The sequence below is a fragment of the Mixophyes fleayi genome, chromosome 4, assembly GCF_038048845.1.
Source record: "Mixophyes fleayi isolate aMixFle1 chromosome 4, aMixFle1.hap1, whole genome shotgun sequence".
NCBI lineage: Eukaryota > Metazoa > Chordata > Amphibia > Anura > Limnodynastidae > Mixophyes > Mixophyes fleayi.
In genome coordinates this window covers 342,285,358-342,303,939 of record NC_134405.1, presented here as the reverse complement: position 1 = coordinate 342,303,939, position 18,582 = coordinate 342,285,358, and the positions used below count along the sequence as shown (strand labels likewise).

The 18,582-nt window shown below is 41.5% G+C and overlaps 1 long non-coding RNA gene across 1 annotated transcript in view; it reads right to left on the bottom strand.

Annotated features, from left to right (window-relative positions):
* The window catches only part of LOC142150334 (uncharacterized), a 41,684-nt gene extending 23,768 nt beyond the window's left edge, over positions 1–17,916 (bottom strand). Inside the window, exon 1 of the long non-coding RNA XR_012691089.1 lies at positions 17,835–17,916. This is a non-coding gene — a long non-coding RNA (uncharacterized LOC142150334). The remainder of the gene's footprint in view (positions 1–17,834) is intronic.
* Positions 17,917–18,582: the final 666 nt, after the last annotated feature.

Genomic DNA, 18,582 nt, shown 5'->3' with positions numbered 1-18,582 from the left:
TAAGTGGCTCCTGGTAGGCTGGTGATGGAGCTTGGTGGTGACAGTGATTACCCACCTAAAACACGGGATACGTTTAGTTTAGTTTGGCCAATGGGGAAACTAGGATTAATCAGTGACAACAAGTTGCTGAAAACCAGCAAAAATTATAAAGCGTAAAGGAGGACGGGGCGTCACAGCACAGACAGGGACTTGTCGCTTAAAGTTTTTGTGTAATCAATGGCGAAACGTTTTTCATAGTCTGGATTGGTTGTCCCACAATAGGTCCACGTTCCAGTATCTGATATATCAGATATAGAGATCATACTGGATGTCTGACCTGAGTGATATTTATATGGTTGTGTAATCCTGCATAATATCAGAGTGGGTTCTTGTTTCATGTTCTATATAAGTTGCTGTTAAATGAACTCTTCAAGACAAATTTCTAGACCAAATCAAAATATATTTTTTTTTATTAAGACCAATTTGTTAATTTTTCCATTAAATTATTTTCTCTTGATCTGCTGTAAAGTGTATAGTAACCTGGTAATAACCTGCGGGGACAGACTGTGGCCGGCTTATCCGAGTCCCATGGAACTTGTCCTAAAGATTTGTTGTGTATAATTTATTTCACAATGTGTCTCTTTCCCTAGATTATCAACAGGAACCTGCGGGAGTGGCAGCCGCAGCCAGAAGCACCTTCTCTGTTAGTATCTATATGGTTTATTCCATGTACACATACATTCTATACGGTTCTAAAGAGGAACATTTGTGTATATAATCAGTGCTGTCCATACTGCAATAGAAATATCAGGAAGTCTTTAAGTCCTGTACTGGTGACTCCAGACAGGATCTGTCTATACTGTTCTATTAATTGCATTCAGGCTCTGTCTGTAATTTTCTAAAAACTCCAGAAATATCTATTATATACTGTTAAATTGTTGCTCATCCTACATTAAAAAAAATCGTATAAGAGAAACCTCCAGATAGGAACTATGACCATGGACTGTGTCAGTAACTCTTGTGAATAGAAGACATAAGATTAAATAATAATATTTTCTGGTCCTTCAGGATGAAACCTGTGGAGGAGGCTGCGGAAGATCCTGCAGAGATGGTGAAGACTGAACTGGTGAGTCCATGTCATCAGCCCCTTCCTCTATGTTATATAAAGTGAGATCATATTTACTGTCAGCAGTAAGACATTTGTACCTGCCACCTCTGTCACAGGTCATCTTTTGTTACTACTAAACATCTTCTATCAGAAAGAAAGGTTCCCATCCCAGGAGAGGGACAGATAGCTAAGACGCTCAGTGTGCTAATAACATACGTGCTCTGACCCTACCTCACCAGGTCTCCTGCACCACACCAGAGCTCTCACTAGTATAGTGCATTGACGTGGAGCAGGAGGCCAGCAATGGCAGTGATTAGCATGATACCTGGTGGTTACAGTCATTACCATGAGGAAGGACTTCTCTTTCTTTTCCCTACAGGCTGTAAGCTCTCTAAGCTGGGCGTACATTGCAGCAAGACCACCATCAACAAAATTGTGGCCAAGATCCAGGCACTCTGGCCAAGCAGCCAGTTTACCTCTGGCTTACACTAGGGTCTGTTAGTACAGTTGGGTGATGACCAGAAACACCTAACCATGCAGGATATTTAACTAGTTGATTTCAATTGGATTATTAGCAAATAATGTGCTGTTCATTTTGGGGCAACTTGCTGCAATATGGGACCAAATGGTCAATATCGTAGCATGGCCGGCCAACTCTGACTTCCCTAACTTCAGTGGCTGATCTTGTGTCGTACTCCTCATAATCCCACCACTGATTTTCCTTTAGGAGCGGCAACTGCAGATGAAAAGTGCTGTAAAACGTAAAGAGCAGAAAAGGAGCAGCATTGCAGGACTGAGGTAAATTATTCTCCTATTATTATTTCAAAATGATTGCAACTGTTCATCGCTATAACATAGTTTCTCTTTCAGATTGCTATTTAACATCATATGGAATCTCATGCGCTGGTCCTGCAAGCTGCTGCTCCTGTCTGGCATTCTGCTCCTGCTCTTCTATGTGCTCCTGCAGACATACGCGACCGTTACCACCAACTGCAGGAGCTGCACTAGAGGGATGATGGAGACTATGGAGTTAATCCTGAGGCCCTACCTTGCTATCAAGGTTGAGGGCCCAGTTCCCATATAATAGCTTGTCCCATCAGGAGAAAGGGTGCAGGCTCCTCTACCTGGTTGGTCTACTCCTTGTCCCCCAGTCCATACGGTGTAGATGTCCTGCTGCAAGGAGGCAGTGACCAACAGGAGAGGTTGTCGCTCTCTGTAGAGACCCATTCGTTCCAGCTCCAGCTGGGACGTATGGATCTCTACAGAGAGTGACGACCTCTCCTGTTGGTCACTGCTTCCTTGCAGCAGGACATCTACACCGTATCAGATGACTAAGGTAAGAACTGGACCTGTGAGTCAGACCAACCGGGTAGAAGACCCAGCACCCTATACTTTCTGCACCTCCCTCTAAAACATCTGCACCAGCATAGGAGATCCATACCATCTGCAGGAGCTCGCACAGGAGATCCATACCATCTGCAGGAGCTCGCACAGGAGATCCATACCATCTGCAGGAGCTCGCACAGGAGATCCATACCATCTTCAGGAGCTCGCACAGGAGATCCATACCATCCGCAGGAGCTCGCACAGGAGATCCATACCATCTGCAGGAGCTCGCACAGCAGATCCATACCATCTTCAGGGGCTCGCACAGGAGATCCATACCATCTTCAGGAACTCGCACAGGAGATCCATAACATCTGCAGGAGCTCGCAATAAACCCATTGAACCAGAGTCTAGTACTGTTTCTTTCATACTGTCATTTATTGTTGCAATGTCTAATTAAATATATAGATATACATTTCTTTAAAGAAGTTCCTCTCCCCAATCATTAACCAGCGCTACAGCTAGAAGCAGGCTCCCACTAGAGCAGGGGGGGGCGGGCAATGAGCATGGAGACCCCCTCTCATAATGTGAACCAATACCACCCTACTCTTTTTTTATTATTATTTTTTTTTATTTCCGAGGTACATGACTCGGAATCACCCGGTGCAGTGCAAACTGTGCTGGGGAATTGGGACTTTGGACCCTTCCCAAAAGGGAAAGGGCCCTGTGCCTCCCCATCCTGTAGAAGCCAAAAGGCCACAGAGAGGGAAAAAAAGGGAGATCTTCAGTCCCTCCTTTGCTGAAGCTAGGGAGGGCCCCTTTATATCACCGACATAAAAGGCTCCCTCCTTTTGGAGGGAGCCTCAGATGACTTGGGGAAAGAGGGTCGCCCATAAGATCCTATACCCAAACCCCTACCAAATGTGGCAAAAACAAAGACACATAATCAAAAGAGTGCTTGGTACCAAGTGTAATAAATAAATAAATAAATAAGTGCTATTAAAGTAATTCTATCGTTTTAAAATAAGCATTGCCCAATCAATTGAATGTGTGTCCAAAGCACAAAGTGATTTATTTTTAACAGATGTAAATAGTCAACAATTCAATACATTATTATATCATGATAAAGTACAGTACAGCACAGCCAATACCAAAAGATAAGTACATACCAAATGCAATCGCTTGCGCACGCTGCGCACCCACCGGACCCGATGGACAATATTCTGTATAGAATATTGTGTCAGAGTTGACTGAGGCCCCAGTGAGATGCAACTAATATATATACAGTCAGTGTTTCATTGTGAACAATAGAGATGACGTAGATTGTTTCTATAGGTCCAGACGTTGGGTGGGTCCAGGCCAGACAGGTAATAGGTTGATTCAATCTAAGGAATCCAAAGGTGGGGGTCTTCTCTCCAGGGGGTCTGCTCCTTTTCATAGCCAGTATCATACAAAGGTTTTACTCTCTAATATCAATAACTAAAGTATGCAATGTGCGATCTCTTCGCCGACTGCACCGGACAGCTGCTGATGATTAGGGCTTCAATATGATATCAGGCATGACACCTTTCCTATTACCTAAACCTTTAATAACACTACAATGTACATATAATCAACATATATATATATATATATATATATACATATATATAGACTAATAATAAACCGAATACTATCTGCTCCTGAATTACAGTGTAACAGAACCAATATGAAATTATATAAATAACTAACTGTTGTAATGCGAGTGTGTGCGTGCGTATTTTACCGTGCGAACGCACCACGTCACGTAACACGTGGCGTACGCTTCGCAATACGCACGGCAAACCAATATTAAACCAATATACTTTCGTTCATCCAATTATACGACTTCAACAGTCCACCCTTTGATAGTACAATAAACTATCACCTTAAAGATGTTATAAGCAGGATCTCAGTACCACGTTTCATTGTTATGTAATACAAATCCCCTTTGGTGTATGTCCACACTGTTTGTAGATCTAAACAAGTTATCATAAGAGAGAGTCTTAATCCTCTAAACGACTTCTTCTTTTACTATAAACCGTACACTTCTGGAGCTTGGAGATAACCTTTTGTATGCCCTTCAAGGGTGCAATAAAACACTTAATACATTATTTGGAAAGGTACAAGGCACAGTAGAACGTGTATCAGCTATACAGAATTCTCTACTACAGTTCTTCAAGTTTAACAGGTTCTTCTGTCCAACGCATGTCTTTAAGCTCAGAATACATTTAAACACTTCATGTTCATCAATAGCATCATCCTATGTCTATCAATAATGTCATATGCAATCTCCTTCAGCTTACGTTAATATACACACATCTAATAATGTCACCAGTTCTTTTCATCAACACTTGTGGGCGGGCTATTGTCTGTTCGTTCTTCCCAGTCTCTCAATACTCAGATTTAACAGTGATCGGCTTGTAAAGCATTGGGAGACTTCAGACTAAGGGACCTAGGTATCCTACTTTTTCCCCTAGTGACCTCCCACCCATAGTTCGGGTACCTCAAGAATATTTAGTGGAAAGAGAACTAATCCTACTTGATATAATCACTGAGGCACGCGTGAGCACGCCCAGCACTTTGTTTGGTCTAAAACCTTACCCTCCCAAGAATGATAATCATTCTCAAGGATGCCTGCTCGAGTCCGGATATTACTGGACTGGCATTGCTGGGTGTATCTCTTTTTTTTTTAACTATGGGGTCGCCGTACTTACGGACGTAATGCTACTCAGACAATAGCCCCTCGCACTTTCTCCAAGCTCCAAGGTTTCCAAATTTTCCTTTACCCCTGAATTGAATAGAGTAATTGGCCGGACTGATTATGCCACTAACTTCTTCCTCCCTAATACCTCCTTATCATTACCTGAACCAGTCTCTGTTACCTGCTAATAATCAAAAGAATTAACCGTCCTGAGAAGAGAGTGAAATGAGAGAACACAAAAGAGGAAAAACTACAACTTCATGCTGGACAACAGTCTTAGCCTTTGGCTCAGGTGCTACTAACTGCATCCGAGGCCTTCCAGTACAGACTCATGAGTGCCCTTAGACCCTTCTCTGAGTGTTGGCCCCTCTGCAGTGGGTGGTATGGGCACCAGTGTGTCTCTGCTACCCTTGAAGCCGGGAGGCTGGTAGCCTACACCTGGTACCTGTCTGGCAAATAACCTAAGCTTAAGAAATTTCTGCTCCACAACTTACTCTCCCGATCCAACATCCTGACAGTTAGTGTGACCTTTCAGGAAACAGTGTTTCGGACGTTCTCGGTTGCTGTCTCACTATTTACCTTCTCTCAAGGTCTAACCTAGCCTCCCAGTTACAATCTCATCTCACGAGGGGTCAAGAACATTTCAAAAACTGACAGGTTAGGAGTCTGCCCAGGGGTGATCTCTTGGTAGCGGAAAAGGACTAGTGGCACTTCAATCAAGTTCCAACTCTTATTCTATTCTATTCATTCTACCGAGTACCACTACTTTATGTTCACACTGGTTTATGGCTAATTGAAAGTATGTGATTTGTTACCACTACTCATACATTATACATCTATTATCAATAACATGAATACCCCTATCATCTATTATAACTCTAGGACTATCACATTGAATAACAAAAGCTTTGAGTATGATACAGTAATGCATTAGACACATTTCAATACACCTCTACCCAGACATTTTTCATTGGTACACCTGTGTATACTTGAGGATCCTGCATGGTGGTAATTGGATGACGTGTATTTGTTTTACCTGGAGGAAAACCCATCAGCAGGAGGGATATGGGATGGCTCTATTGGTCTACCTTGTCCATCTCTCCAGAGTCCACCAGACTCCTCACCTTCCAGACAGTTTATCCCTCGGGTAACACAAATCTTAATATATTAACCAATATGTGTATGCGTGCATGTGTGTGTGTGTTCACCTTTTTAAAACTAAAACAATACAACAAAGAACAATACAAAACATAGATTTGTTAGCTGTCACATAAAACCCTGCTGTCTATTTGACAGCTATGTTCTCCCTGGTGTGACAGCCATGTATGGTTGTGCGTGTAAGTGTGGACCTTACTAGCAGCTACTTCCGTTGGTAACTGTGTCCCTGTATAAAGTCCTCTATGTAGTGTCCTAATCATGTGCTGGTATTGCTATAAAACGATTTCTCAGTCACCTCAACATCGCCCTCTAGACTAGAAAAATGCTAAAGACCAATGTATATCAATCGATTTTCCCTCTGCCAACTCACATGTCATTCTCAGTACCTCATATTCAGCTACTTGACTAAGTGGGAAAGGCAAAGAGGTCTCTTTCTATAACACTTTCTTCAAATATAACAGTATCCAGTACATGCCTGTCTAACAGTGAAAATTATAAAACATGAAAATTCTACATTTTCTAGGGTTTCACATTATGTCGTATCTTGTGGTAAAAATCCTACTCCAATGTTCTATACAGAGATGCATATCTGTATGCCTCACCTCTAGCATTCTTCTGTCCTCCTGTCCTGCCCACCCTTTGTGCATCCATATAAAGGCACATTTTTGTACAGGAGGCACGAGCCAAAACAAAAAAACAAAACAGATATGCAATCTATAACACATGAATCGTATTTCCACAACAGAACCTTTCTGCTTAAAATCAGCAGTTTCTATACACATGAAAACAAAACCCCTGACTGTTTCTGTAACTCATGTCAATCTAGTGTGTGTATCTCTGAATTTGTCTTATGTAAAAACATAAAAATATGTTTTAGCCCCATTGTTGAGACTGTGTCTGATTTTATCTCTACCAGAGCAGAGAGAGAGAGAGAGAGAGAAAGGTGGAGAGAGAGAGAGAGCGGGAGAGAGAGAGGTAGAGAGAGAGAGAGAGGGAGAGAGAGAGAGAGAGAGAGGTAGAGAGAGAGAGATGGAGAGAGAGAGAGAGAGAGAGAGAGAGAGAGAGAGAGACTAGCGTTTGTGTAAAGAATGAGAAATAGGAAAGCAATGAATGATGGGAATACAAAGGTTTGAATACAAACATACATGTAGAAAGGGAGATTTTTTTACAACAAAATGACAGCTGGATTGGACTCTGACTCTATGGGGAAATGGCTGTATTCATTCCACTGTTCCCCTTAGCTATTTGCTAACTATGACCCCTCCCCATACTTGACTAGGGGTTCTTAACAGTGCAATCCAGTGTCGTCCGTCATTTGTTCATTAAGAACTCGGTATCTCATTGACTACATACCTTTTCAACGGACTTTTCTAACTTATAATAGAGAAATGTGAAAATGTACTCTTAGTGACTCATATTTTCTCTGAGATACATAAAACGATATTTTGGAGCAAAGTATGTACATACTTCATTGTTGGATAATGATTCTCAGCCAAACAAATTATCATGAGTCACTGCAACCTAAAACAACAGAGTGTCCCAATTGTCTACTGTTAATTAGTCTTTCAAGAGTAATTCTTCTATTTCTCTATCTAACCCCTTTTAAACACTTGTCTATACTTCTTTTGTGTCCCCTCTATCTGTGAAAAGAAAAACAAGATAGTTATCTTAAAACAGCAAACAAAACAAACATTTCTATTCTTTGCCGTCGGCTAGCAATTTAGGACAACAAACATTTCACAACATAAATGAACAAACATAATCAACCAAGGTTACCTTTTAGAAATCAGTTTCTTGTACACTACTACTTACCACAGTTTAAACCCCACCTGTTTGTAGGACTACAGGTCTGACCTAACCTCCAGGGTTGACTATGGTTCTCCCCCAAGGCATTGGCTGCTATGAGGTGCACAGGAAACTGTTGAGAAGTCTCCGAGACTTGTGTGCGCCGTCTCTGTGGGTGTCTATGTGATTCCCCCTTAGGTGGGCCAAGTCTCTTTGCTTCGTGTCCCATTTTCTTAGCCTTGGCTCTAATATTTTCTTTGCAATCTTTCCTCAAATGTCCCTTTTTAAGACAGTTAAAACACTTCAAAGATTTCTGTTTCTTTCGTCCCTTATAGTGGTTTTTATAATTCTGAGGTTGTGGATGTAGTTTTTCTAATGCCTGGATACTCAACATCATTAACCTATCACTCTGTGCTTTTTCCTTTTTACATATATTTTTATCATGTTTTATAGCATGCTCTCTAATATCAGTTACCGTGCGACCTCTCCAATTAGGAAAAGAGGTTTGTATCCAGGTCCTTAGATCCTCCCGGAGGCCGTCCATTAGTACTGCAACAGTTACCTCCCTGTAATGTGGATTTACCATTATATCCCATATTCCTGTGTACTTAATAATGCCCGCTAGCGCCCTTGAAAAATAATCAGTTGTATTCTCATTACCTTTTTGTTTGATGTTGCATATTTTGCCCCATTCCACAGTCACTGGAAAATATACGGCCAACTCTTTGATTATACATCTAATATTATGCTGATTGTTATCCTCAGTTAAGGGTTTATCCTTCTCCAAATTACAACCCTCAATGAACTTCTGTATATCAGTATCGAGAGGAAGACAAGCTCTAAACAGCACTCGCCAATCTTTATTAGTAGGTTCATGTGCATTACCTAAATGTCTAATACATTTCTGACACTTGGCCAAATCTTTTCTAGGATCAGGGAAATCAGACATAATTGTAAATAGTTCCGTCTTAGTCCATGGAGAATACACTGCTACTTGTTTCATGGGAACTACACCATCTCTGTCCGCTTTCCCATTGGGAACTGCTGTTCTGCGGATGGGATATAAGCCTACCAAATCACTCTGTTCTGACCTAGTTGCTGGAATTGCTGTTGCAGTACAATGAATGTCTCCCCCTGTGTTAACCTTTTCATTATTCTCACCACTTTCAGCAGCTGCCCCTGCTGGTGGGACCGTTCCTCTTCTTTGTCCTGAAACATTACTTTTAACATTACTTAAAACACCATACAAGTTACTAGTTACCATTTTTACATTTTTGGTATTGGCTGTACTTCCCGCCCCGACCGAATTTATCGGGGGCGTGTTTGCGCTCAGTTCGCCACGCTTTGCAACGCACACTTCCGGAATGCTTGTTTCCGGTACGCTTACTTCCGCTGAACACGTGTTTTTCCTTACACTCACTTCCGCTGTGCGTTCGCTGCTCTGCCACGTGTTACCTTCCATTTGCCACAATTTTAAACAGTCATCATGTTCAATTCTCGTTTTTGTTGATTTAATCAACCGCACTTTATCTCTAACATTATTTAACACCTCTGAGTCAAGAGTACCTATGTTTGGGAAAGGTTTCACACACTCCCGGGTCATCTTGACCCATTTGTCGCAATATGCCGTAGCATACGCACCGTATTTATTATACATAACATATTTTGCCGAACCAACCGGCCATTCATTAGGCAGCACAACATGAACTATCTCTAGCGTTTGCTTCATATCCATTGTGAAAACAACCTATTTCTCAACGCTACACAAAAAGACTTTTACCTGTTCTCTTTTGAAACAGAACTTACTAGAGATTTTTTTTTTATTCATGGACGTTTTCAACAGGCACGTCCCCTTAAGATATCAATGCCCTTCCTAGTTTGAGTACTTTACCACTGTCAGCACCAGATATCAATCAAGAATATCAGTGGTTGCAGCGTATTTCCTCCCACATCTCCCAAGTCGCAATCACGGCTGCACTAAATCAACCATGCGGTCCGATCGCACCGCCTACGGATACTAACTATCGGTAAGCTTTGCGATTAATATTTGGGAATGCCGCAAAAACCTGTTATTTTCGCTTTGAGTATACCTGCCAAGTATACTCTGTGGTGTCTCTTTATCACCTGCTCTTTGTTAGAACAGAACACCACTCACACAAAGGTTTCTTTATATCCTGCTCAGCCCTAGAACAGAACCTTTGTTGTCAGGTCACCTTTTTTTAACATGCCCCGTCAGACACACCTGAACTAAAGCGCTATCAATTTTCAAATAGTACCACACTGCCCTCCCAATACTCAATCACGGCCTTGCCATGCGGTCGATTTGCACAGCTCAATGATTCATTATGCGGACCACAGATAACACTGCCATGCTCTGTCCTTTCCAGCAAACAATACCCTTTATCAGTGAATGTCGTGATTAGTATTGGGTGCATGTGTGAAAACCTATAGTTGCCTATAGTTACCAGTATATTTTTGCCTTTATGTATTCATTCACATACACACACATAACCTTTGTTTTCTGTACAGAAAATAACTTTCCCAAACAATGGCACTATCTTTTCAGAGACTTTACCAAGTGCTTACAGTATGCATATAACAACTATCAAAACTATTGTTCAACCACGTGGCAAATCTACCGGAAGTTCGCGTACGCACAGCAGGAACTACACATACGCACAGCAATGCAATACACTTTTAAAACATAAAACGACAATAAAAAGAAACATTTTTCTTTCTTGTCCCTAGATTCTAATTAGCGTTCCTTCAGTCTATGCAACAACGGACATTCGGTTTCGCAACACACAGTGAACCACAGGTATTAGACGTATTACGTTCTTTCCTGCTTTATACGACGCGTCCGTCCATCCACCCTTTGTTGAGGAACCGAATTATCGTAAGCGTTGCATACCTGCCGGTAACGTAATTCCTAACTCACGAGCCCCCATATTATTAAAGTAATTCTATCGTTTTAAAATAAGCATTGCCCAATCAATTGAATGTGTGTCCAAAGCACAAAGTGATTTATTTTTAACAGATGTAAATAGTCAACAATTCAATACATTATTATATCATGATAAAGTACAGTACAGCACAGCCAATACCAAAAGATAAGTACATACCAAATGCAATCGCTTGCGCACGCTGCGCACCCACCGGACCCGATGGACAATATTCTGTATAGAATATTGTGTCAGAGTTGACTGAGGCCCCAGTGAGATGCAACTAATATATATACAGTCAGTGTTTCATTGTGAACAATAGAGATGACGTAGATTGTTTCTATAGGTCCAGACGTTGGGTGGGTCCAGGCCAGACAGGTAATAGGTTGATTCAATCTAAGGAATCCAAAGGTGGGGGTCTTCTCTCCAGGGGGTCTGCTCCTTTTCATAGCCAGTATCATACAAAGGTTTTACTCTCTAATATCAATAACTAAAGTATGCAATGTGCGATCTCTTCGCCGACTGCACCGGACAGCTGCTGATGATTAGGGCTTCAATATGATATCAGGCATGACACCTTTCCTATTACCTAAACCTTTAATAACACTACAATGTACATATAATCAACATATATATATATATATATATATATATATATACATATATATAGACTAATAATAAACCGAATACTATCTGCTCCTGAATTACAGTGTAACAGAACCAATATGAAATTATATAAATAACTAACTGTTGTAATGCGAGTGTGTGCGTGCGTATTTTACCGTGCGAACGCACCACGTCACGTAACACGTGGCGTACGCTTCGCAATACGCACGGCAAACCAATATTAAACCAATATACTTTCGTTCATCCAATTATACGACTTCAACAGTGCCATAAGGCCCCAGCCTTTCGGACGGAAATATAAAAATGATGCTTGCACTCGGCCAACAGGCTAGGGCGAAAAAAATGGTGCTGCCTGAAAATTAAAGGTGCAGAGGGCCTTACTCTGTGCACAGGTGCCTCTTTCTCCACAATGCATTTTTGGGCATGTAGCAACTCGGGCTCCAGGCAGCCGGCCTCTTGGCCAGAGGACCAGGTGACGGCCCATCGCCTACAGGGGGGTGTCTTTAAGCCCCACTGCATCCATGGGCATGTACACCTACTCTTAGCCAAAAGGCCAAGAAGCACCTGTGTACCTGCTCGTTAATGCAAATATCTAATCAGCCAATCATGTGGCAGCAACACAATCATAAAAGCATGCAGACAGGCTGAAAAGGTTCAGTTGTTGTTCAGACCAAACACCAAAATGGGGAAGAAAAGTGATCCAAGTGAATTTGATCGTGGAATGATTGTTGATGCCAGACCGGGTGGTTTGATCATCTCAGAAAGTGCTGATCCCCTCTGGAGTTTACAGAGAACGGTGTGCAATGGTTCAAGCTCACAGGGTGGCGTCAGTAACTCAAATAACCAATGTGTTATAGCGGTGGTAGGCAGAGGGGCATGTCTGACTGCACAGCGTGTAGAACCTGGAAATGCATGGGCTGCAGCAGCAGAAAACCGCACTGGGTTCAACTCCTGTCAGCTAAAAACCCTTTGATGAACAAGCCCGGTTATAATTATCATAACAAAATAACACATTGCATAATGGCTAACAGTACAGAGAGAACAGTTTTATATGTAAATTATATGCACAAAAGGGCAATCATGTGAAATCAAACTTCATCAAGACCTCCTAGTGTATGTTTAGCCAGTGCTTTCATTGTAATGTAGATTGCTGTATAACGATGGACTGTACTTAATAACGTGGTTGACCAGAGAAGAGGTGTTTTCTTTCATCCCTGCTACTTTCCAAAGGGGAACATCAAGCGTCGACCCTTTTTCATATGTTTCCGATTAAACAATACTGAGTAACTTATAAAACCTGGGAGAACCAACCTTCTCTATTTAAGTAGTTTTTACTGTCACATCATTTATACGTTTCCTGCGGCCAGAAATCGATGCGCTATGAGAGTTGAGATGGAACAAGAACATTTCAAACTCGTTTTATTGCTCTTCATTGGGGAGTTATTACAGATGATCGAAATCCCCCCAAATCATGAAACATTGTTCAAAAGATGCAGAGTGAAAATTGTATATTTATTTTATAATGCTATTTGTAAATTATACTAATCAGGACCCATATATACCATCCATGTGTGTCTGTTATATACAGTGTTATATAAAAGTGTTCACCCCCTCCCCCACTCTTCCCATTTTATTTTATTTTCTTCTCTTATATTATGTAATCAAAATGAATTTATATGGTAGTTCTTAACACCGATCTAAATACGGTACATTTGACAAATATAAAATACATCTCTAAAGCTTTAGTTTAAATAATTGCAAAAAAAATGACTGGTTGCATATATATTCACACCTTTATTTTTATACTTGGTAGAAGCTCATTTAGCAGGAATTAAAGCTGTGAGTATATTTGGGCAGTCTTCTACCTGCTTTGCACACCAAGAAACTGCAATTTTCGCCAATTCTGCTTTGTCATTTTCGGTTACAAGAGCACCCTTGGTGGGAAATTTTCAAACCATTCCACAGATTGGGAATGTGACTTAGCTTTGACCGGGCTACTCTGGAACAATGATTTGCTCGGTATTTAAGCCACTCCAATGTGGCATTTGCTGTACGCTTCGGCTCACTGACCGGCTGTTGACTGCAGCAGGTTTTCCTGCAAGATTTGGCTACATCTTAGTCCACTCATTTTGCCCACGATTTTATCAAGTTTTCCAGTCCTTGATGCAGAGGAAAAATCCCATAACATTATACCACCAGCATGATTCAATCTAGGGATCGTTCTTTTGGAATCACGTGCTGCGTTAGATTTCTGCCTAGCATTGAAGCCAAACGTTCAATCTTGGTCTCATCAGGACAGATAATCTTTCTCCACTTGGTATAAAGATCTTCCCCATGCTTTCAGACAAATTCTAGGCAAGATTTCATGTAGCCAGGCTACTGTTGTCCAATGGATAGTTTCTATCAACTCTGCAATGGAAAGCTAAACTGACAGAGCTGCCAGGCTCCTCTTGGTGGGTACCCTCACAAGTACCCTTCTCGGAGGGATATTCAGTTTTGTTCTAGACAAATTCACAGTTTTGCCACATTATCTTAATTTCTTTATGATGGATGTGATAGTGCTCTGGGGGATGCTAAACAGTTTGGAAATCTCATTATAACCTTCTTCTGACCAGTGCTGATCATTAACATGTTCTATTTGAATTTTCTTTGAACTTCATGATGAAGCTTTGACCAACTGTAGGACCTCTCACAGACACGTGTGTTTATTTTCAGATTACGTGAAACACTAATTGTACACAGGTGGGATCCAATTACTTATGTGACCTCTGAAGACAACTGATTACAGCAGGGTTTACTTGGGCAAAATGCTCAAGCAATCGTTGTCTGTTTTATATTTCTAATTACTTAAGAAAAATGTTTAGCTATTTTGTTTTGGCATTGTGAACTGTTATGTTTTTATCAGTGGGAGGGATTCTGGGATAAATCCATTATGATTCTATGATGTTAGAAAGTAAAATGTGTAAAAATCTCAAAGTGGTAAATACTTTTAATAGCCAAAAAGAGATGGCAAAATAGGAAAAATTAAAATCATGTGTTTTCCCCTGTGATCCTTTTACGACACCATTTACATTTCAAATCCCCCCTTCAAATGCTGCACTTGCCCCTCTTCTTCAAGGATACTGGTCATGCATACTGCAGATACCCCAGACTGTTTGTGACTATTACACTGTTTCAATGTGAGCATATGTCTGCGACTCTCTAAAGCTAGTCTAGTCTGTGGATTATGGCAGATTCCAGGGGACTTGGGTTCTGGAAGTGAAGCTTGGGAAGGAAGACTGTTTTCAGTACAGAGGAATGCAGTTGTCCAGGGTATTCCATCTCCTATGGTCAGTAATGTGAATAAAAATGAAGCATCTAAATTGATAGCTGTGATTCAGGTCCAATCAGGTGCCTCATTCAATGCACACCTTAGGTTTGAGCCATTAAGGAACGTATCCCGTGAATGGGTGCTATCGTCAGCAGAAAATACCCTGCGCTTGCCCAGACCCGGACGGTACGCAATAGAACGCAGCCACGTCCAAGTCACCTCTGAGTGCAAAGACACTTACTACAGCCACCGATTTAGGGGAGTGAACAGGGTGGGGAATGGGCGAGCACACGTAGGCAATATACAGTAAGGGTGTTCTCGTACAGTCATGTCCAAGACAAACTCAGGTGCACACAGAAGTACGCTGGTTTTCTGCTGTATCTCTTGCTCCAACTAGGGGGCTAGTTTAAGTTCCGAATACTAGTGCGGACGGCTGAGTACTCCCAGTTCTGAGCTGGTGTAAAATTAAAATTCTTTTGCAGAGTGGGAAAGGCCGCACCTGGCAAGGGACGCACCTCATTACAATCATTTCAAATCTCGTTCATGCGCTGCTCTGCAAAATGAGGTGCATCGTTGTACCTACTCTGTGACGCGCCAGGAACCGAACGCCCTGACTCCACCAAACGCCTCCCCGTTGTGTGCAGATGTCATTTCCTCTATAACTGTGACCATTCTGCCCTGCAAACCTATAACATTAACTGAGACTGCAGCTGTAAAAACCACTGCGGTTCCAGAGCTGCATTTGTGCCGCCGAAACTTCAATTTGCCCATTGTAAATCAAGAGGTGATGGCTGGAAACTAAAATATAGTATATTTAACTAACTCACATTTTCACAAACCATCCGACACCCATTTCACCTGCTACAGAATAGTCTGCCCGCAACTGCGGTTCCCTGTGTTAAATTAATTCATTAATGTTAAGAAAGACATCTACCATAAACATTTGTATATGATTTGTGTACATTATAAAAGACAAATATTTTCATTTTAAGCATTATTAGATTATTAGAGCTACCAAAGTAAATAGCATTTATATTTTATATCTGCACCAAGAAAGTTGGCATTTTGAAAATAATAATAGTTTTTGTTCTATTGCCCCCTAAATATTGCTGCCTGCGACAGCTGTCCCAGTTTGCCTCCCCCTATGTACCGCCCAATCTTTAATAAATGTCATTATATCAGGACAGGGACCAAGAATTGGAAAAGATATGGGCAAGAAATTGACCAGCGAGAGGATGAGAGTATTTATAAAAATATTCAGAGGACATTAACTTTTCAGTATATTTTCTACCTAGAAAATAATGTGGATCTTGGAGGGGAAAACACAGTAAGCTGCGTATTACACCTGTAATAATGCAGTTTAACAAAACATCAATGTTGTAATGCAGTTACATCACAGATTACAGCATACTTGCCTACTTTCGGCAAGTGTAGTCCGGGAGAGGGGTGTGACTAGATGGCTGGATGGGACCAAACACGTCATTCTGGCCCCGCCCCTGTGACGGAAATGCCGGGGTTAAAATGACGCGATTCACCGCGTATCGCGTCATTTAGACTAGGCAGTTGCGGGATGCGGGAGACTTGCCTGCTCTCCCGGGAGTCCGTGAGACCGACCCAAATTTCGAGAGTCTCCCGTACATTTCCCGGGAGAGTTGGCAAGTATGGATTAAAGGATAATCAGATTATCAGCAGTTGCAGATAAATGACACCAATATACATGAAGTCTGTACTGATTGCTGTTCTGCTATGCAGATGCTCCTAATTAGTTACATTCATTTCATGCCATCTAATAAAAACTCATATTCCACAGTGTACCCATCTCTTACACACACTGGACCTCAGTCACATTGTGTGCCGGAGCACACCAAATACCACTTTGCTTTTGCACTTGTCCGATTATATGGCCTGTTCAGCGCTCTACAAGGTGCAATTTGCATGTCTGTTGTACGGTCTTTGAAGACACCTCCGCAAACTAGAAGGGCGAGCGCCGTGCAAAAGTGTACTGTCACGTCCCTACTCCTAACACTTTACCAATATCCCTTTTATTAAATATAACTTTCGTTATCTCTCTAAAATATTACTCGTTTTAGCCTTAAATAAATCATAAAGTCAGGAGATGTTGGGACTGTCTATTTTACATGTGACACCTTTGTGTGTTTTAAGATTTTCATTTACGTTGTTTAACGGGAATCTCATTATAAGGGCAGGAAACTATGGACTACAGCGGCACAGGCTCACCAAAACTGGACATTTGAAGACTGGAAAAACATTGCCTGATCTGCCGAATGTCGATTTCTGCTCCTACATGTAGATGGTATCCATCCCGCCTGTGTCAGTGGTACCCTGGCTGGATATGATTTATATGTTATGCTAAATATTTTCTATGTTCTTTTTAATTAATATCATTTTTATTACTACTTTTTTTTAAAAAAAGAAATGTTCTGTCTCCTGACATATAGGAGCTTCTTGCAGAAACGGACGATTACTATGTGATTCAGCAATACTTCAGCTGTAAGTATAATCTAAATATATAAAACTAAAGCTCAACTAAACAAACTAAAAATAATGCACATTGTCCCATTCTATCCTTGCCCAGAGATATATAGGAATTGATGGCCTAAACCATTGAAATTTGGAATGATACTTTTAGTCCATGATGTATACACGCTGCAGGAGAATGTGGCTGCGATGTGTTTATAGCAGATTCTTTAGCAAAAAAAATTCACAATGGACTCAACACACGTTTCACTATGCAGTATATATTTTATCTACTCATCTGAACATGTTGCCCATCATGACTATGAACAACCTGTACTCTCATATGGACGAAAGCACTTAGACACATATATATGTGGCAGTAAGTGAGGTTAACCTTACCTGCAAGTAAGATGCCACATCCCAGGCCGACCAATGAGGAAGGAACGGGAGTGCCTGGAGATCTGTGTATATAAGTCCTAGCATGTCACATGCCCTTTCTCATTCACTGCTCAAGATCCCACCCACCCATGCCCTTTATAGACCTCCCTGCTTCCGTGGCGTATGAGTTTTAACCTGGTTCCTCCCCACGTCACAGAGCAGGCACAGTTGGTAGGAAGTCACTGTGGGCAGTGGCTGATCGTTACAGCGTTATCGCTGTTTGACCACAGTTGCTATCCCCATCCAGGAACGTAACGCGGTCCTTTTTGATGAGGATCCCTTGGCCCGCATCTGAGGGCAGCCATTGCGTAGTCGGGGTTGGGTTTAGTCACTTTGACCTCAGAATTAACGTTGGCCAGGCAGTTTAGGATGTGTCCCAGTTACGTGGAGTAGGCCGTCAGCCATCCACGCTTGGTTCCAAATATCAGTTTGATTTAGCTGTCTCACGGTTCACTTTCACCGCCATTTATTTAATAATTAATAAACTGTGACCTTCTTTAGCCACTTCCTTAAGTCTCAGTGTCTTTATTGTTAGATAAGTTCAGTAAGCTTGTATATGTCATTAGGATGTTATGGGTAAGAGAGTGAAACACATCCAGGTTTTGCAGTTTATAATTTTTTATATATTTTTTGCAATATGTTGCTGTTATTTCAGCTATCTGTGCCTTATCCCCTAGGGACTCCGCACCTGTCTCGGTGCCTCCCGAGC